General features: G+C 39.6%; 1 protein-coding gene across 3 annotated transcripts in view; it reads left to right on the forward strand.

Annotated features, from left to right (window-relative positions):
- The window catches only part of LOC122811408 (myomesin-3-like), a 482,129-nt gene that overhangs the window by 171,711 nt on the left and 287,867 nt on the right, over positions 1 to 22,551 (forward strand). The gene's annotated exons all lie outside the window — the stretch shown is intronic.

The raw sequence follows: 22,551 nt of genomic DNA on the forward strand, positions 1-22,551 counted from the left end.
AGTCTAAAACTTGATGAAAAGCACTTAAATAAACCTGGATTTTTGCTGGTGGTCTGTTCTGCACACTTCTTTCATCTAGTTGCTGCTTTTGAGTGGTTTTACTTTGTTTATTTCTGTGTTTGGTATTGTGGTTGATCAAACATTTTTGATAGCGTTATGCATTCAGCATTTGGATGGTTCATTCATTCACAATACACCCTTATATAACTATATATATATATATATATATATATATATATATATATATATATATATATATATATATATATAATAATATATATATATATATATATATATATATATATATATATATATAATAGTTTATATTGAATAATCATCTGTGAGGGTTTTTTTTGTTTGTTTGTTTTTTCAACAGGCATCCTTATTACATTTTCACATATGGCATAGGCAATCTTACATTTATATAAATTAAAAACAAACAAAATTACACCATTTTAGTTGCAAACAGTATACAACACAGACACCATTGAAACAACTGTAATTGCAAACAATATGCATCACATAATCTATCCAGTCATTGTCAGTTAGGCATTATATAGCTCATTCAAATCCTGCCTCTTAAACCTCATTCCTGCTCTGCATATATTGTTCCCTCACAATTCCCATTCTTTCCTGTGTAGTTTGCTCCTTCCCTTTTCTAAAGATCCCAATTCCAGTTGTTTTATCTCTGTTACTATATTCACTACTTCTAGTAAAGTTAGTCTTCACTTTGATTTCCATTTTCTAGTAATTGTTTTTTTTGCAGCCACCATAATTAGACTCAGCAAGGCTTTACTATGTCTAGACAATTCCAATTTTCTATCATAATTCAAAAATAAATAGATAAATAAATCAACTCCCCAGTCAATCCAATCTGCTCACCCAGTATCTCTGACAGAGCAGTGTGCAAGAAATCCCTAAAGTCTTCCGGCTCATTACACACAAAAAATATGTTCCCAGACACCTCTTATTTGCCTGGCACACCTCCAATATTTTTGCTATCCTCCTGAGGAAAAATTCTGTGAACTCTACTTGGAGTATAAAAATGGATCTACTTTGATGCATTGAAATTATACTTCACCGATTCCTAGTTGGCCGACCCCTCTTAAGCAAAATGGCTTTAAAAGGAAAGCACGTACTACCAAAATCCTTTCCCTGTGGAACAAACCACTAAACCAACAAGGTGAACTTTGCCCTTTCTCCAGTGTAGTGCATTCTCAGAGTTATTATATTTAATTGGGGGGGGGTGAAGCCCCCTACTTGGGTGGGTTTGGTTTCATTCCATTGACATTTTTTCAGTGGTGGCCAAGTGGTTCATTTCACAAGCAAAGGATTTTGGTGGTCTGTACTTTTGGTTTAAAGCTGTTTCGCTGAAGTGGAGTCAGCCAACTAGGAATCAATGAAGTCTAATTTTGATGGCTCAAAGTAGACTCATAAAATACCCATGTAAACACTTCCAGGCAAAGATTCTAAATCTTCTGGACTTTGTTGCATATTTTGGGGATATCCATATATCCTCCATTATCTCTTTCTGAATTGCTTATCCAGTCTCTCTTTCCAATCCTTTCTAAGCTCCTCTAATTGATTCGTATACTTATCATGCAATATTTTATGTGCTTTACTAATTATTCCTTTTTTAATGGCAGCTTCTGTTATAGGTTATATTAAAAACTCTACCAGTGCTGGTCTTTAATTCAGGAGCCCCCTATTTCTTTCTCTTTGCCTATCAATCCTTGATAGGGAAGGCAATCTCTAACCTGCAATCTAAATACATTCTTGGCCACTTCACATTTTATTATCTTTCCCTCTCTAGTTATTTACTCCTAAAACCTTGGTTCCTTTGCCAGTTTTCTCCAATAAATTCCAACCCCTCTTGCCTATTATCAGTATCCCTGGCCACAGTCATTCCTATCAGCAAAATCTCTTTTCTCCATTCTAGTGCTGGTTTGGTTCTTAGAATACTCCCTGCTATTTTATGAATATAATACTCTGTATGATTTTTGTTGTTCTCCTTAGGAGTCTGCATCCAAAATCCCAATCTCTCCTTATTTTGTGAACTTCCTCCCTGTATCAGCATCATTCCTTTCCACATTGAATTATAGTTTTCTGCTTGAGCTATGGATAAGAGCCTTAACTGTGTTACTCTAAAATACCCCCTCAAATTGGGTAATCCTAGTCTATCTTGTTCTATTGGAAGAATCAGTTTATCCCACTTGACCCTTGTTCTCTTCCCTTCCCAGATAAAATCCTTCAACTCTTTTTTAATTACTATCCACAGCTTCTCTGCTGGTTGATAAAAATATGCCTGACCTGAGCATAAGACTAAAGGGACTAAAAACATTTTAATGGCTTGTATCTTAGTAGCCATATCCATATAACAAAGCTTCCAGTTTTTCAAGTTTTGTTTTATCTTCTGTTTAGTCTCTTTCCACATATCCTTAGCTGTCACAACAGAGTCATTTCTAATCCATACTCCTAAATACCTTATTTTGTCATGTCCCCATAAATATGGATATTGTTGGATCAATTTGTGTATGTGTACATAATTTATCACTATTGCCTTTGTTTTAGCTTTATTAATTGTGTATCCCAAAAAGATTTGAAACTGTCTTAAAATTTTCCACAATACTGCAATGTCTCTTTTCTGGTTTTGTCAGGTATAAAATAATATCATCTGCAAATAGAGCCACCGTTTCCTGGCTACCATGCCAATTATATCCTTGAATTTCTGATTCCCTTATTTTCTTTGTCAGTGGTTCTAAATATAATGCAAACAGCAAAGGGGAAAGCAAACAATCATGCCTGGTTCCTCTTCTCAAACAGAAATTATTGGAGAGGACCCCACTTACTTTATTTGCACCTCTGATCCCTCATATACTCTTCAAATCAACCTTACAGTTGTATCAGGGAGAGCAAACGCTTCCACTGCCCTGCTGATGAAGCCCCAGCCTACTCTATCAAATGATTTCTCTGCATCAAGACCCACCAATAAAAGTGGTATTTTCTTACATTCTGCTTCCCCCTGAATCATCATTGTTCTGTTAATATTGTCTAATGTTTGCCTCCCGTCCACAAAACCACACTGATCCATATCTATCAATTTTGGTATCACTTTTGCCATTCTTTTAACCTTTATAGACGTGAGTTTGATCAAAACAAACAAACTCATTGGCAATCACCATTAATCGCAACAAACTCATTGAAGAAAAATCAGAAATGGAAACCAATATGTTAAATTTGTGATTCCAAAAATAAAACAAAAAACAACGTTTATGTGAGGGACTTCCTCCCCCCAGAAATTAAATATATTAACTCCAGGGTCGCATAAACTTTAAGGAAGGGCAAAAACCCTTGAATTATGTAATAGCAAATCTAATGCACTACAAACATTGCATAATCTGACAAATTGCACCACTGATGAAAAACACCACTGTTCCAGCATGCAATAAAATTTGTGTAATGATAACTCATATAACACGTGTGTGTGTGTGTGTGTGTGTGTGTGTGTGTGTGTGTGTGTGTGTGTGTGTGTGTGTGTGTGTGTGTGTGTGTGTATATATATATATATATATATATATATATATATATATATGTAGATAGATTGACACATTGATATAGATATGGATTCATGAATACAGGACGATGGATGTACATGTTGACTGTCAGGACTGCTAATCCTATATTTTTAATGTCTGTCTTTATAAATAATGATATTTTTGATATCTGGCATCTCATTATGCTGAAGAACTATTTTTTTTTATATAGCTATGTTAATTTAATGTTTTTCTGCAAAACTGTCTTACGTATTTGTTTATTGCAAAACTGTGTTATGTATTTGTCTACTTAATTTGTGGAGCTTTTCTCCCCGGGCTTCCGCTGTAAATGGACCTTGTCCAGTCAGACAAAACCCGGTTAACAAATGTAAAATGCAATAAATAATAAAATAAAATATGTTGATGTTGGAAATGTTGATGTGTTTACATAACAAGGATCCTGTATTGTGTGAATGCAGTACAGCAGGGATTGGGGAATTGGCCCTTTCCCCACTGTAGTGCAATCTCGGAGTTAGTATATATAATTAGCAGGGGGCGTGCGAAGGTGTAGTCCCCTACATGGGGGGGGGGGTGCAGTAAGGCTTGCCTCTGCAAAAAAACAACTATTTTTTTTTTCAGTTTTCTACCGTCTGAGTGTCAGTGGAATGGTACTTTACTTTCAGGGGTTCGATGTTATGCCACTCAACATTCAGGAGGTTGAGCCACTGACATGAATCCATATATGTATAAAGACACACATGCACACACACACACACACACACACACACACACACACACACACACACACACACACACACACACACACACACACACACACGGAACATCCAACTTGTTAATGGGGATTTACTTTTCAGAGCCCTAAAACTTTTCTAGCCAGGTGGTGAGGGGCTGTTATCTCTCACTGACTCCAGTGTTTTCATTTTTTTAACTTCTTTCCTTTCCACTGGTAGCAGGAAAACAACTTTATTGCTCCAGGTCTGTAATGCAAAACTAAAGAACAGTACATGTTTCCATACACTCATGCCCTCATTAGAATGAGATGCACTTCATAACAGGAGCCAGAGTCAGCACTTCTGTTCCTCCGTGAGCCAGTGTCCTTTCATGAGGTGGGTTGCTCTCAAGCAGCTGACATGGCTACCGCATCTCTGTCCATCCCTCCCTCTCTTGGACTGGTAGGTGGATATCAGTGATTCAGTCTTATCCCTACCAGTTCCATTTAGGATCCTGGCCTGGTAATCAAACCCGGGTTACTGAAACTGCTGTGGTCTGAGCTCCAACACTCTACATCATGTAGCCACCTGTCTGTTAATGGAACATTCTCTACTGAGTTTTAAGAGAGGATATTTATCAGGCTGTATGGAGCAGACCCTCATACTCACAGGGTGCAAGGAAACAGGCAGATATTAATAACAGCATAAGACTGATAAACATGTAAAAGAAAATTAATGATTAGGGTGGTATATTCAAGCATTAGTATTAATAAAAAAATGACATTAATACATGGTGGGTTATGTTAAGACTTTCTGAGATAAAATGGACTCTTCATACAGAAGTTATGACTATTGCCTTTCTTTTCTTTTCATGATTTAATTAATTTCATAAGAAGCTGCGTGACTTACAGGTGGAAAATAGTGTCATCATACAGATACTTGTGATGCAGTGACTTGGGTGCATGCATAACTTGCCATATCCTGGCCCGTGAAAGGCACCTGACTATTATTTTCTCCTTGTTCAGCCTAATGAGTGGGACATCAATATGTTGTACAATGCAGTCCCCTACTACAGGAGTCCTGTGTAGTGTACTGACTTGCCTTATGGGCTTGGTAGTTGAGGCTCCAATGGGTGTGGCTATATTTGCAGTGTTAGGTATGTGCTTTTGGGTTTGCTGAGGATATTTTTTGCAGGTAGAATGTCTGTGAGGTCTTTGGTGTTTGGGAAGATTGCATTTAAGTGCCACAGCATAAGTAGGTGTATGTGTGGGGTGTGCACTATGTGTGTAGGATGCAGCATGGAAGTTCCACCAACCACATTGTTATTATGACTGTATGAGAGCGTTTTGAATCCAGCAACATTGTATATATCTACCTTTCACATACTGTGATTGTTTCTATAAAGATTAAATGATTGTCAGTAAACATTAGACAATTGTTACATTGCCTCAATATAGCCATACCCACCAAATTTACTGCAGAGAAATTGAGAAAATACATATCCACGATGTTGAGTCATTTATTGGCTGAGCTGCAAGGATGCAGTATATGGAGGGTTAATAGTGAACTGACTAAGGATGCTTTTGAGTCTAAAGACTAGGCTACATAATACTAAATTAAATGGTCAGTGTTCCTCTGCAAACAAGCTAGCTGTTAAGGAATCACATAGCAGAAACCCTAGCCGGGACAGTTTTTTCTTATAGTTTTTACAGATTGCTTTATCTCTGTGACTTGTTTTAGCTTGTTAAGAGGTATTTCTACAGACACCCTTATGATAATGGACATCAGCTGGGTTAATGTAAGCCTGCAATCTTAATTTCTCAGTGTCTTTAGTGTACTTCCCCAACATCTGAAAAGATTGCATAATGAAGGAGAACCAGGAGCTTATTGTGTTGGCTTGAGTAGCTTAAAGCTTTTTGGACACATGTCTAAATTGGTTTGGTGGTATCAGTACAAGATACATGTAAGAGAAAGCCTTGGGGTACTACGATTATAGGAGCTTCTAGGTGCTAAGACAAAAAAAAAAATCTCTTTACATATTTTCTGGGAATGCTTCCCAACCTCTTGGTCTCACTTACAGCTCCAAAGCATGAAGACCATTCCTGCCTATCCATCTCAAAACCTCAGCACTTAGTGTTGGCTTTACCTTCCCTTCTATGATTAAGGCACCATCTGTGTATCAGCCTGAATTAATGAGCCATGATTCAGTGCATCTTTTGCATCTCTGACACTATTTTGATAACTTTCTTCCAGTCTTCTTACCCCAAGTTCCAGTCTTTCTCCATCTGCTTTTTGCTTCATAGGTTCACAGGTTTATTACTCTGTAGCAGCCCAAAGGTCATAGAGGAAAACAGACTGAGAATTCTGGATCATAAGCTTTTATATTTACCCAGTCATCCAAGTTATTTTTTTAAACGTATAACAGAGGCAGATTTCCAAATACACAGTGGTAACTAATTCCAGGTTTAGAGTATACAATTTGTCACAAACTCATTTTATAATTCATTTCTGCACTATCAATACAGAAATTCATATTATGGTGATTATATGTTTTTTCACCATCACAAAGGGCAAGATTTAAAAATTGCCTTAGTCCTTAGTTTTTATAAGCTTTATATGCTCATATGATGATGCCTCTAAAGTAACAATAATGTTCAGAGAAAAGGTTAAGCCATTTACATTTGTCTATGTGTGAAGACTTTGTTACACTATTAATCTCTTTTTATATTTTCTTTGGAAAGACTCGAGTCGTCTAAGCTGACCAGAAGTATTTATTTATTTATTGCTTTTGTTTGCTAGAAAAGTCCAACTGGGCACAGGTCCCATTTTCAATGGAGGCCTTGGGAGAAATGCTTCATTTTACAGAATGAGTAGAAGGCAGTTATACAAGATTTACATAATAAATTCACATACATAGACTAGTAATGCATGTATAAATGCACAACTGGCTGTTATATTCCAAAATTAGATATTACATGCACTATATGAGGTTATCTTACAAGTAACATCTCTGGTTGTAATGTTTGTTAATAAACAATTCACTTACTACATAGCTCAGTGCACAACTGTGTCTGATTACAAAAAGATAAGTGACTTGTTATTGGATTACCTACATCTTTATATTCTTTCGTCTCCCATTCCTTTAATGTGGCTCTTCCTGTGTTTTCTTTCTTCACGTATCATTCTACTCCACTTCTTAACCTGCTTTTTCCGTTTCTCCCATGCTGCCCTTCTCCTCTTCCCCTCCTTTTCCTTCTTTTCCTTCCTCTTCCTGCCCTCTCGTTTCCTCTGTTTTCTTTTCTAGTCTCACATAGCTCTACTGTACCATGCCTCCTGCATAACCCAAATCCTTTCCTGTGCTTCTCCAGTGTCTTAAATATTACATGTCCCTCTGTCCATGTCCTCATTATTTCTTTTTCTCCAAATATTTCATGTCTTTTCCATGATTTCGCCTGCTTCCATCCTGTAACTTTGGCTTATCCTACTCCTCAGACATCTCTCTTTCTTTCTTTTCTCCATGTCATACTTCCACATTCCTTTGTTGCTTTTTCATTCTCTTGCTGCAATCCTTCCCACCACCTGTCCTGCCTCTTCCCTTCCTATTGGTTCTTTGCCTATTCTTCAACTGCTGTCCATCTCCTTATATTCATAGTGGATGAGTATGGGACTCCCCTTCCTACACTGCTCGGGCTATTCTCAGTTGGTTCTTTACTATCCTCTTATCCCTTCCTTTTTCTCTTCACTCTTCCACTGCCATCTGGAATTGCCTTAGTATCTCTTTAGGTCAATGGATAGAGTTCCTCAGCAAAGCATGATATCATTGATGGTGTCATAATTCCATGATATCACTGATGGTGTCATAATTCCATGATATCACTGATGGTGTCATAATTCTTAATGTGTTTGCTCTTGTTTATGACCCCTCAAGCACCTTTTCCTTTTCCCTTATTTATTCCATGACTTTTTTTCTGTAGTGTCCTCTACTGAGTTCCCTGCTCTCAATTCTAGGTATTTGGGACAGTTGACCTCCCATATCATCCCATCATTCCTTTACTTTTTTTCACTCTGACCACTGCCATCTTTTTTGTGTGTGTGTTATACCTCAGGCCACATGCTCATTTGTAATGTTTGCTTTAGTACTTCATCTATATTCTCAGATAGTAACATACATTCATCAACATACCTAATGACCTTTGAGTAGATCATCTTATTTTCACTCAGTTTGCTCAATTTTTGTTCTTAACTCAAATTCCTCTACAGTCATTGTTGAATATCCCTGGAAAGACTGGACACCCCTAACTCATTCTTCTTACAATACTGGCAAGCTTATGAAATTACATTATTTACCACCACCAGGGTACCTGTGCTTTGCTTTAGTCCTCTCTGTGTGTTCTCTCCATGTATTTCCTTTCCAATGCTTCTCAAAGAAACTTTCACCTCACTGTATCAAAGGTCTTTTGGAGGCCTAATAGGATTACTCCTGCCTTACCATCTCCTTTTATCTTCTTTATTGCCATGAATTCTGCCATTGCCATGTTAAGTTTCTGTATTTGAACATAGGGAAAGGGAAAGAAAGATGAAAGCAAGTGACAGAACAGAAATTGGGATGCTGAACACCGAAATAAAATGTGAAAGCAAAGTGACAGAAGAGAAACTGGGATGCTAAACACTGAAATAAAGTGTGTAATAGCCACCAACTGGAAAAAGTAGAAGAATACAAAAAATATAAATACATGGAAGATTCCTAAATGTCATCAGAAGATCCTTAAGGCAGATAAGTCCATAAACTCCATCCTCCACCCAGGTAAAGTCAGTATCCCTCCTCCTAACATCCCTCACTCCTCAGAAAATATTGCTACCTCATTCAACACACACTTCATCCAAACCATACTATCACTAGCTAAACAACACAACCCCCCACCCCTCCAACCCATACCTTCAACTAGTAAACACCAACTACCTTCTCTTTTTCTCCTGTACCTACCTCCAACATAAAAAAAACTCTTAACTAAACTTAAACCCACCAAAGTAGCAGCAGACAGCCTCCCAAGTGAATACCTACAAATCGCAGCTGATGCTCTGGCCTACCCAGTATCCATCTTGATTAACCGATCTCTGTCAGAAAGTTACGTTCCCACACTGTGGAAAGTATCACATATAATTCCCCTCCACAAAGGTGGACCTTCCATAGAACTAACCAATTACCACCCCATAACTATTCTCTATCCACTCTCCAAAATACTAGAGAGATGCATACACTCTCAGGGCTCAGATTACCTCCTTACTAACAACCTCCTTTCAAGTACTCAGCATGGTTTCTGACCAAACCATAGCACCACCACTGCCTTACTCTCCTTTACTAATACTATCCTTCAGCATAAAAACAATGGCTATCTCTCCTCTGCTACTTTCCTAGACCTATCTAAAGCATTTGACATGGTCCCACACAAACAACTTATCTCTGTCCTCAATAACCTATTCTTCTCAAAATCGGTCACCAACTGGTTTCAGAGTTACCTGTCTGACCGCCAACAATCTATTGTATGGCAGAATGACATATCTCCCCAACTACCTGTCTCCATAGGGGTTCCCCAAGGATCCATCCTTGGACCCCTACTCTTCTCTGTTTACACCAATAATCTAGCCTCTGCCACCAAACATGGCACACTCATACAATACGCAGATGACTCGACCATCATCTGCTCAGCCCAGTCCTGACCAAAACTGCAAAAAGTCACACAGGAAGCCTTTTCCTCTGTAGAAACATGGTTATCCGATGCCCGATTAATACTCAACCCAAACAAAACTAAACTACTCATCTTCCAACCCACCAAACATACTCAAAACAACTCTCACTTTAACATCATGGCAAAAGACAACACCACTATATACCCAACTGAACACACCAAATTGCTAGGAGTGGAAATAGACAATAAACTAAAATTTGACATTCACATATCCATGACTATAAAAAGTCCACAAAAAACTAGGAGCGTTATACAGAAATAAGCAATTTCTCACCAAAGCAGCAAAGATTTCAAGAGCAAATTCCCACCTTAACTCCACCCTACTTTATGCCTCTCCAATATATACCAACCTAAGGCAATGTGATCTAAACAAGCTAGAGACCTGCTACAACAAAATCGCCAAATTCGCCACAGGGGCATCCTACCGTAGTCACCACTGTCTCTCACTTGCTGAACTGGGCTGGCTTGAACTCCCTCACCTCCTTCAGTGGTATCAACTCACTCGCCCACAAACTAGTAAACCATCCACTAAATGTCCCAACCCTCCAGAATCTACTCCAACCCTATCGCACCACCAGACCACTAAGATCCAGCAGCAAAAATCACTTGCAGATCACTAAAGCCAATAACTCTGCTGATGAACCACTATTCTCTTGCGCCATAGCCAAATTATGGAACTCACTCCCACCCACAATTACCTCCATACCATCATGCACCCACTTCAAAACTTTACTAAAAGCGCAACTAAAAACATGCTGGCTATGCCCTTGCAACTCCCACTCTAATATCATCCACCCCATCCAACCACTACCTTTCTCTCCACTCCACTAACTACCTTGATGATAGCAAGCTCAGATGCTCTTAAGCCTAGTACTTATTATACAGCAGGAACATTTGTTAATGCCTGTTATGTACTTCACAGATAAAGATTCTATTTGTCTACTGATGTACTATGTTCTTCATCTGTAAATATGTTGTAAGTAATTGCTATGTAAATTGTTATTCACTATGTAATCCAATGTATATACTGTCTGTTTATTTTAACTGTGGAGCTTTTCTCCCCGGGCCTCCACTGAAAATGGGCCTACATCCAGTCGGACACTCCCTGTCAACAAATTTAAATAAATAAATAATAAGAATGGCAGGAGGAGAAGTAAGAAAGTCAAAGTAGAATAGATAGAATTTTCTTCTGCTGTCTATCTCTTCACAAAGCTATTTTGTACTTCCTAGATTATTTTTGAGAAACCTCTTTGCCAAAAGTTTAATGTCATTATTTATCAGAGATATTGGGCAGTAGTTACTTGCTTCTGTTCTGTTTCTCCATTCCTCGAGAATCGCCAACACCCATGCTCTCCATTAAGGGTGCACTGTCGGCCTTTCCAATCAGTCTTGTTGAAGCAACTCACAGTTCAAAAAGCCATGCCCAGTTTATGACATCACTGGAAACAGTACATACAACCCCAGCCTCGGCATCATCTGATATTCAATATTTGTAAGCCACGCCCATATTGTGACATCACTGGAAACAGTACATGCAGTCCCATCCTTAGCATCATCAGTCTTTCAATGCCTGATTCATTTCATTTGGAATTTATTAACATGTAAGGGAAAATTTTCATTTGGTTGTCAAGGAAGTGCTTGTGCATGCATGCACAGACTGATAAGGGATAGTTGGGGAAATGTTTAATGTGGTTGTCAGGGTAGTGCTTGTGCATACGTGGAGAGAATGCAGAAGGGAGCACTGGTGCAAATGTTTTATTTCATAGGGAGATGACTGATTGTGTACACCTGAATAACTGCATACTGGATCGCTGCGGGAAATGTTTCAGTTAGTGGTCAGCGGATCGCTTGTGGGCACACGGACAGACTGCAAAAGAGGTCGCTGAGTGAAATGTTTCATCGGCGATACAGGGGAGTAGTTGTGCATACGTGAACAGACTGCAGAAGGAATTGTTGGGGAAAAAGTTTCATTTGGTGGTCAGATGGAATGCTTGGGATACATGGACAGACTGCAGGAGGGACTGTTGGGGAAATGTTTTATTTTGTGATCAGAGTAGTGCATATGCATACATGGACAGACTGAAAATGCGATTGTTGGGGAAATGTTTCATTTTGTGGTTAGCGGAGTGCTTGTGCATACCTAGACAGACTGTAGACAGGATAATTGGTAGAAAAGTTTCATTTAGTGGTCAGGGGAGTTCTTGTGTATACATGAACAGACTGCAAATGGGATGGTTGTAGGAAATATTTAATTTTGTGGTCAGGTGAGTCATTGTGGATACAGTGAACAGACTGCAGAAGGGGCCATCGAGGAAAATGTTTCATTTTGCTGTCAGGGGAATGCTTTTGCATGCCTGGATATACGCCAGATGGGATCATTGGGGGAAATATTTCATTTGGTGATCAGGGAGTGCTTGTGCTCACCGTGACAGACTGCAGAAGGGATTGTTGCAGTAAAGGTTTCATTTGTTGATCGGGGAGTGTCTCTGTATACAAGGACACACTGCAGAATGGATCACAGTGAAAGGTTTCATTTGTTGTTCAGGGAAGTGCTTATGCACACATGGACAGACTGCCGAAAGGATCAGTGGGGGAAATGCTTCATTTGCTGGTCAAGGGGAGTGCTTATGCATACAAATAAAGACTACAAAAGGGGTCTTTCTGGGATTTCTAGAAGCTTTGTACATTCTTGTCAGGTACCTCCCGGCTTTTTTCCCCATAATCCAACAGTAGTCTTTTCAGGTACCTCCCTGCTTTTTTCCCATAATCCAATAGTAGTCTTTTCAAGTACCGCCCTGCTTTTTTTCCCATAATCCAACAGTAGTCTTTTCAGGTACCACCCTGCTTTTTTTCCCATAATCCAACAGTAGTCTTTTCAGGTACCGCCCTGCTTTTTTCCCATAATCCAACAGTAGTCTTTTCAGGTACCGCCCTGCTTTTTTTCCCATAATCCAACAGTAGTCTTTTCATTACCACTGACCTACCTTTGCTGCTTTGTCTTATTTTTGTTCACACTTCCACTTTTAATGCTACTTCCTGTATGTCTTGAGTTTATTGACCTGTCCTTCCTTCTCATCTTCTTTTTTTCTGTATTTCTAGTAATCTTTCTTCTAGCTGTTTAATTACTTCCTTTTGTCTTCCTCCTCCTCTGCCCCATCTACATTATCCCGCCCCTCACTGCCACCTTCACTCCATCCTACCTAGTGCTTTTTTATTGTTTCATTTTCCTTTATTGTCTGTTGCATTACCTTACTTAGCTTCCCATTCCCTTCATTTATAACCTGTCCAGCTCCACCTACTATCTCTTCCTATCCTTACATATAGTCCGATCTCAGTTTCTTCCACTCCTTCCTTCACCTTTCATCTTGTAAGTATCCTGACTAGTGTATTGGCCTGTACTAGGCAATTTCTAGTGAAGATGTACTCCTTTCATTGAATGTATTTTTTTTGCAGATATTTCCCACTCTCCTACTTTCATATATTTTGCAGTTCCCTTATTATCCTTTATCTACACTCTTTTCTCCCAAATAGTTTGTCTTTTTCTGGCTCTAAGATGTCACTGAATTCCACCCATGACTTCCCCTTCTGCCCATTTCAGTTGTTCCCAAGCCACAAAGAAGGTGTGGAAGAAATGCCTGTATTGTTGTCTCGTGCATATATAGTTTCTATGGCCCCACCTACTTCCATTTAGTCTCCTCTGTCATATGACTCACCTTCTCTTCTCGCTGCCTGTATTGTTGTCTGGTGCATATATATAGTTTCTATGGCCCCACCTACTTCCATTTAGTCTCCTCTGTCATATGACTCACCTTCTCTCCTCGCTGCCTGTATTGTTGTCTGGTGCATATATAGTTTCTATGGCCCCACCTACTTCCATTTAGTCTCCTCTGTCATATGACTCACCTTCTCTCCTCGCTGCCTGTACTGTTGTCTGGTGCATATATAGTTTCTATGGCCCCATCTTCTTCCATTTAGTCTGCTCTGTCATATGACTCACATTCTCTCCTCGCTGCCTGTATTGTTGTCTGGTGCATATATAGTTTCTATGGCCCCATCTTCTTCCATTTAGTCTGCTCTGTCATATGACTCACCTTTACTCCTCATTGCCTGTATTGTTGTCTGGTGCATATATAGTGTCTATGGCCCCACCTACTTCCATTTAGTCTCCTCTGTCATATGACTCACCTTCTCTCCTCACTGCCTGTATTGTTGTCTGGTGCATATATAGTGTCTATGGCCCCACCTACTTCCATTTAGTCTCCTCTGTCATGTTACACACCTTCTCTCCTCGCTGCCTGTATTGTTGTCTGGTGCATATATAGTGTCTATGGCCCCACCTACTTCCATTTAGTCTCCTCTGTCATATGACTCACCTTCTCTCCTCGCTGCCTGTATTGTTGTCTGGTGCATATATAGTGTCTATGGCCCCACCTACTTCCATTTAGTCTCCTCTGTCATGTGACTCACCTTCTCTCCTCGCTGCCTGTATTGTTGTCTGGTGCATATATAGTGTCTATGGCCCCACCTACTTCCATTTAGTCTCCTCTGTCATGTGACTCACCTTCTCTCCTCGCTATTTTTATTATTTCTTCAACTATCAGTATTGCTTTTCTGAAGTTAATTGCCACTCCTGTTTTAACCCCGCCTCCTTTACTATCACATTTTCCATTCAGGTATTCATGACTCTTTATTGTATCAAGTTCCTTTACTTTTAGCTTTGTTTTGGGTCAGGATCATGTCTCTCCTAGGTTAACTCTTGCATACACTTTATTTCCTCTTTTTATTGGGTGACATGTCTCCATGTATTCCACGTTACTGTCTTTACAACTTCTTCCCTTTTATTGGATGCTCTTGTTAGTCCAGAAGCACTAAAGTGATACCTTCCGTTCAAATCCCAAATCAAAGCTAATATTTCCTTTCATATTTCCATGATTCCTTGTTGTCTGGTGAAGTGCCTCCTATATTCCAAGTTGCCATCTTTATTCCATTCTTTGCTGTATACTTCTTCTTTCCAAGACTCACCGTATAATCTTTAAATGACGCTCTTCCTTTGGTTTCTCACTGAGCCATACCTCTCAAACTTCAGATGTTCAAAATGGGAACAAATCCCCTTGAAAAGCAGGTGCAGGTAGACAAAAATCTGGATATCTGATTAGCATAAACGTTTAATACTAAATAGCACACAACTCTTCCTACTCATAAATACATGCTTAAAAAACAAGAGACTAACAAAAGTGATAGAAAAAAATAAAAGCACGTTATTAGAGATGGTTTAAAATCTGTAGACTTTAAAGAACTGTATAGCAAAAGTCTAGCACACAAGGTCATTTATTTTTGCTTCTGAAAAAGGGAGATGTGTGTCTTCTGTCTTTTAATCATTGGTGCCATTAGTATGTTGGTCATGTAGTATGTTCTTTGTGTACCAGTCAGCTTTAAAAAGCTTGTGTGATGAGGGGTATTCTGACAATTATGTGAAGGTGAAATCAAATATGAAAATAGTAATTGCCTTCCAAAATCAAGACAGTTCATAGGTCTGCACCGAGCCGAACCAGAGTTCCTTGATCTGTGCCTATGCCTGGTCTCCTTCCTCCACTCCCATTTTTTGCAGTGTCATTTGCCAGCTTCTTGTGAGAATCCTCCTAGACTTCAGCCCTTTCTTCTACAGTCCCTCCCATGACCCTGGTTCCCTTTTCTCTGTATCCATTCATTTCTTCCCAGTTTGTCTCTCTTGGTGTAATACAGGTCTTTCTCCATTTCCTTTCCTCCAGTCCTGTTTATACAGTGTTTTTACAGCTTCTCTCCTCATTGTGTCCAAGTCACATTTTTCTGCACTTCTTCAGAACATTTATATCCCTTTTCTTCTTCTCCTCTTTTGGCTGTTCCCATTAGGGGTTGCCACACCAGCTCATCTGTTTCCATTTCTTCCTGTCCTCTGCATCTTGCTCTGTCACACCAACCACCTGCATGTCCTCTCTCACGATATCCATAAACCTTATCTTAGACCTTCCTCTTTTCCTCTTACTTGGCAGCTTCATCATTAGCATGCTTTTCCCAAAATGCCCATCATCCCTCCTCAGCACATGTCCAAACCAATGCAATTGGGTTCGGAGGGTGGCCTAATGGTTAAGGTGTTTGCCTTGCAAGCACAAGGTGCAGGGTTTGAGTCTCACAAGGGATAATTGGCTAGGCTTAAAATGGCTCGCAAGGGCAGTTAGCTTAGTACTAATTTATGAACCTTATGAACCTTATGAACCAATGTCGCCTCTCTGACTTTGTCTCCAAAGCATCCAACCTGAGCTGACCCTCTAATATACTTATTCCTAATCCTGTCCACCCTCGTCACACCCAGTGCAAATCTTAACATCTTTAACTCTGCCACGTCAAGCTCTGACTCCTGCCTTTTTGTCAATGCCACTGTCTCCAACCCATATAACATAGCTGGTCTCACTACCCTCTTGTAGACCTTCCCTTTCACTGTTACTGGCACCCATCTGTCACAACTCACTCCTGACACTTCTCCATCCATTCCACCTTGCCTGTACTCTCTTCTCCACCTCTCTTCCACACTCACCATTACTCTGAACTGTTGATCCCAAGTACTTAAACTCATCCACCTTCGCCAACTCTACTCCCTGCTTCCTCACCATTTCTGTATCCCCCCCTCTCATTCACACACACATATTCTGTCTTAGTCCTGCTGACCTTCATTCCTCTCCTCTCTAGAGCATATCTCCACCTCTCCAGGGTCTCCTCAACCTGGTCCCTACTCTCACTACAGATCACAATGTCATCTGCAAGCATCATAGTCCATGGGGCCACCTGTCTGATCTCGTCTGTCAACCTGTCCATCACCATTGCAAATAAGAAAGGACTCAAAGGTGATCCTTGATGTAATCCCACCTCCACCTTAAATGGATCTGTCACTCCCACTACAGACTTCACTACTGTCACACTACCCTCTTACATATCCTGTACCACTCTTACATACTTCTCTGCCACACCTAACTTCCTCATACAATACCACAATTCCTCTCTAGACACCCTATCATATGCTTTCTACAAGTCCACAAAGACACAATGCAACTCCTTCTGACCTTCTTTAAATTTCTCCATCAACACTCTCAGAGCAAACATTGCATCTGTAGTGCTCTTTCCCGACCTGAAACCATACTGCTGATCGCTAATCATCACCTCCCTTCTTAACCTAGCTTCCACTACTCTTTCCCATAACTTCAAGCTGTGACTGATCAGTTTCATCCCTCTGTAGTTACTACAACTCTGCACATCACCCTTATTCTTAAATATAGGTACCAAAACACTTTCTTCACTCCTCGGGCATCCTCTCACTTTCCAAGATTTCATTAAACAATCTGGTTAAAAACTTCACTGCCATTTCTCCTAAGCACCTCCATGCTTCCACTGGTATTTCATCTGGACCAACAACCTTTCCATTCTTCATCCTCTTCATAGCTGTCCGTACTTCCTCCTTGCTAATCTGTTTCATTTTCTGATTCACTATCCCCACATCATCCAGCCTTCTCTCTCTCTCATTCTCTTCATTCATCAGCCCATCAAGGTACTCTTTAGATCTACTCAACACACTCTCCTCACTTGTGAGTACGTTTCCCTCACTATCCTTTATCACCCTTACCTGCTGCACATCTTTCCCAGCTTGGTCCCTCTGTCTAGCCAATCAGTACAGGTCCTTTTCTCCCTCTTTAGTGTCCAACCTTTTATACACCTCAACATTTATATCCCTGTTACTCCCAATTGAATTGAAAGAAGGAAGGTTTGTGTTTCCATAATCTCCGTCCCTTGATCAGTCTGTCATTTCTGTTAGTGCCATTCCCCTCCCTTTATGACAAGGTCTTTAAGTCTGTAGTATCCTTTGGTATGCTGGTAGTACCCTCTGGTATGCTGGTAGTAACCCTTGGTATGCTGGTAGTATCCTTTGGTGCTGCAAACAACCTTGTTTTTATTCCTGCATTGTTGGCATCAGTTCCATATCAGCTTCCTTTGCTGGTCCAGCTTTATCATTTCCTGATTGCCTTTTGTCAGTTTTCTACCTCACTAAACTCTCTTTCCACATGCCTTTCCAATTTCTTTTTGGAGTCATTCTCCTTGAACCACTCCTACTTCCTTAGCCCCTCTGCTGCTGAGCACCGAGCACCTGATGCTCCTGTCAGATCAAGCAGGCTGCCCCCCCTCCTGTGCTGTTCTTTGTTTTTTTCTTTCTGTCCTTCTCTCCTGCATCCGATGTTGTCTTCATCTTGCCAATGATGTTCTTCTCTAGACCAGTTTTGTCGTACCCTCTGGTCCATCTTCTGGGTTAACTGTGGTAGCTACTATATTTCTGTAGCCTGTGTTGCTTGTCTTTTCCATCTGCATTCTCATCTATTAATGTTTGCTTTTCTCTGTCTTTCACAATGATGCTGTCACATTTTAGTGCCTTTTCACCTTTATTCTTCTTTCCTGCAGGTACATATATGACACATGCATTCATTACTTCTTTATAATTCATCTTCTTGCCTAGGTCTTTGCTGATTCCTCTGCTATTCATTTGTCATGGGATGTTTTGAGTTTAGGCTGCTTGTCTGCAGTTGTTGATTTCTGCTTATTGTGTACTCTTCCAAGAACTGCTGTACCTTTGCTTCCAAGTTAACCTTTATTTTCTCTCTCTTACATTGTACTAACAATATAGCAAGGCAGTTTAGCCACGCAGCTATCCCCATACTTTTCAGTGCTGCTAAGTGACCTGCCATTGTGTTTCTTAATTTATACACTTGTTGAAAAAGTATCCGGTTATTGATGCAAACATCTTGAAATGGTATTACCTTACGAAGCCTGGCTTATCTCAAACTTGTTTCCTTTGTTCTGTAGCCATGTATACATTCTTCAGTATGCCCTAGGTAGTATGACTCTCCTGTGCCTCTTCCAGTTCTTCCTACTCTGCATATCCATTCTGTTTATAGCTCTCTGTCCTTGGGTAGTGCAAAGCTACAAGCGATTAGATCCGGCACAAAGCTTTCCAGTTCTTTTTACCATTGGGATTCATTTCCTACCTGTGCCTCCTATCTTGCATCGCCTGGGTCTGTTCTCTAAATCTTTCAGTTTACTGCCTTTCCATTTCTCCACATTCTCCATTTCCTTCAGTTTGTGACTATACCCCAGTATCTCTGCCCTCAAAGCAAATATCTTTTATACACCTCTTATCTCTGCCCTCAAAGCAACTCTCTTTTCTTTAAGGTCCTGAATCGTTTCATTCTGTCAGATTCCTTTTGATGGCCTCCAATGGTGTGTTTCACTACTCCTGTCTCCATTTACCTCCATCGGTTTCTGGAACATTGTGCAAAGCTATTTCTCCTGTAGGGCAACTTTGAAACCTGCCAGCTGCTTCTCCTGCTATTCCTATTCCTGTATCCTTATTTTTTTATTTCTGTTCTTGTAATAATTTTATTTTTTTCTTGGTCTATTTTCCAGACCTGTGAGCTCAAGCAGCCATATTGCCTGGACTCACTAACACCCCTATGCATTATGTTGCTTTATTTTCATGAATCTTCTGACTCCATTCCATATAATGTTACACTCCACTGACTTTTCATTGTTCCCAGCCATTAATCCAAAACTCACTTTGTTAATTATGGTCTACAGCACTCCTTAATAACTAGTGTCATTCCTGCTACTTAACCTGGATCCATGGGTTCATACTTGGAATGGGAGTTCCCATGTCACTCTTCACAGATGCATACGTAGAGAAAACTATTATTTGCTTTCACAAGTGATGACAGCTCTGTTACATTTGCTGGTAGGGCTATAATACTCCCAGTGGCACACATTTTTTTCCCTCTGATCCTCTTCTATTCACTGAGCACAACACTGGGCCTTGGATCAAATAATGAATGAGACAGCTGGAGTCAAAATAATCTGTCTGGAAGCTTGAGAGTAACTGCTGTGCTGCATACCAGTATCACACACTCGGTGCCTTGCTGGTCATTGAAGACATGCAATACCATGGGGTGAAAGGTATTTCTATAAAGGAATACCTTAAATAGTCCAAAATGCAAATGAGAGGAAGGCTTCAGAACTTATCCAGGAAACAAATTCCTATGTGGGAAATGAGTTATCTGATTTAGGCATGCAAATTATCTGTTAAGAGGAACATCATAAAAAAAAGAAAAAGCCATTCTATGATTTCTTTTTTGCAACTTTGCATTAAGGAGAACCGGAACCTTCTTGTGATCTGAGCTGAAAATGTCTGCAGCATAAACTAAATAAACCGTGCTGCACATCCTACTATTTGTGAACAGAAGTGTGTACACAAGTATAAAAATAGAGTAGCAATATATACCTACATGTATGTGTATAGACACACAGTAGTGTAGCTAGGGTGGGGCAAAGGGAACAGCCACCCTGACAGCCAAGTACTAGGGGGCACAATCAGCAATACTGATAGGTATTCAGTGCAATGCATTCCATTTGTATTCCGATCTGAAGCGCTTAGTGCTCTGTGTGTGGCATAAACTGTAGCAGCTGCTTGATACAAAAGTAGGAAGCAGTTTACTACAGTTTAAAAGCAAAGAGGAGCACTTATTTAGAAGTGAAGCACTTAGCAATCTGTAGCAAAAGCCCTTTTATTTCTCTCCTCAACTTATAATTGGGGGGATGCCAGGTCAGGGGAGGGGATTACATCAGGTGCCAAAATATCTAGCTATACTTCTACACACACACACACACACACACACACACACACACACACACACACACACACACACACACACACACACACACACACACACACACACACACACACAATATACATTTACTTGACCATTCAATCTACTAAACAAAATGTTGACAAACTACCCTAAACACATTTGTCTACAAAGGTGTAGGATAATAAGCCACTAAACCAAAACTGCCATGGAAAACAAACAAGTTAACAGATCAGTATTCATAACCTATTTTGCCAATTAACTTATAGCACAGACATGCATGTAACATACCTTGTACCCAATTTACATCAGATAGCTCTACACATATGCACAATAATGTACACCTACACATAGAAAACACATCAGCTTGATACACAGGTGTGGGGAAGCCCCCCACACCGTTTCTTTACACATACTAAATCCCCTACATACACAATAACCATACACACATACTACTTAGCTTTCTACAAATAAAACACCAAGAAATTTCATAAGTAATCAAAACAGCCTTCAATGTCACAGAAATAACATATTCAATGGATCATTAATTCAAGCAAGCACACTAATATATGTATACATATGGATCAACGTCAGAAGCTCGAAGTTTCAAAACTTCGAACTTCAAATGGCCGAGACTATAAGATCGAAGTTTTGAAACTTTGAAAACCCTAGAAAAAAAATAAAAACAAAAAAAAAGTCCCTTTTTGCAAGGGGGGCAAGCCTCCCTGCACCCCCACACCCCCTGCTAATTAAATATAACAACTCCAATATTGCACTACAGTGAGGAAAACAGTAAATATCTCTTTCTGCGCTGTACAGTGGTCTCCATTCAAAATGTTTAAAGTTTCAAATCTTTGTTCTTACTGTCTCGGCCTTTTGAAGTTCAAAGTTTTGAAACTTTGAGCTTCTGAAGGGAATATATATATATATATATATATATATATATATATATATAAATCAGTCTACTTTGTTTCATTGAAAGATCATTTCACTGAATTTGAATTCACCCTGACCAAATCGCTGAAAGTTCAAATTACTGAAAACTCATTTCACCGAATCTCATTTCACCAAAGTGAAGTACTGACACTGTGTAGAGTACTGTAAGGCAAGTAAAAGGTATATGCCCTTTTCCCCACTGTAGTGCAATCCTGGAGTTAGTATATAGAGTTAGGGGTGGTGTATTTCAAAACAACACATTTTAAACCATAGCCATGCATACTTACTACACCAATGACTAACTCTTTCCAGGAGACAATATAAACCCAAACTAATTGGGGGGCTGTGACCCCCCACTTCCACAACTATATGCACTAACTCCAGGATCCCACTACAGTGGGGAAAAGGACATATACCTTTTACTTGCCGTAGACGAATACTACTTGTCAGTGAAATGACTTTTAGTGAATTGGTCATTAGGTGAAGTGATATGAACCCATATATATATATATATATATACACACACACACACACACACACACACACACACACACACACACACACACACACACACACACATATACATATACACACACATATAGAGATACACACACACACACACACACCTGTGTGTGTGTATATATACACATACATACACACACATACACAAACATACAAACACGCGCGCATACACATACACACTTGCACACGCATACATAATGTATCTTGAGATTAGTGTAAAATTACTGTATTTAACAAATTCCTTCCGAATAAATGTTTTCAAATTGCAAAATTCTGTCATATGTTTGTTTCTTCTTCCTTACATGTCAATTAACCACAATGAACTACACAATGCAGCACAGTGTATTATACTTTTGTACGGGATGTAATT

This window comes from Protopterus annectens, chromosome 1.part1 (assembly GCF_019279795.1).
Source record: "Protopterus annectens isolate FY-2018-M chromosome 1.part1, PAN1.0, whole genome shotgun sequence".
Lineage (NCBI taxonomy): Eukaryota > Metazoa > Chordata > Ceratodontiformes > Protopteridae > Protopterus > Protopterus annectens.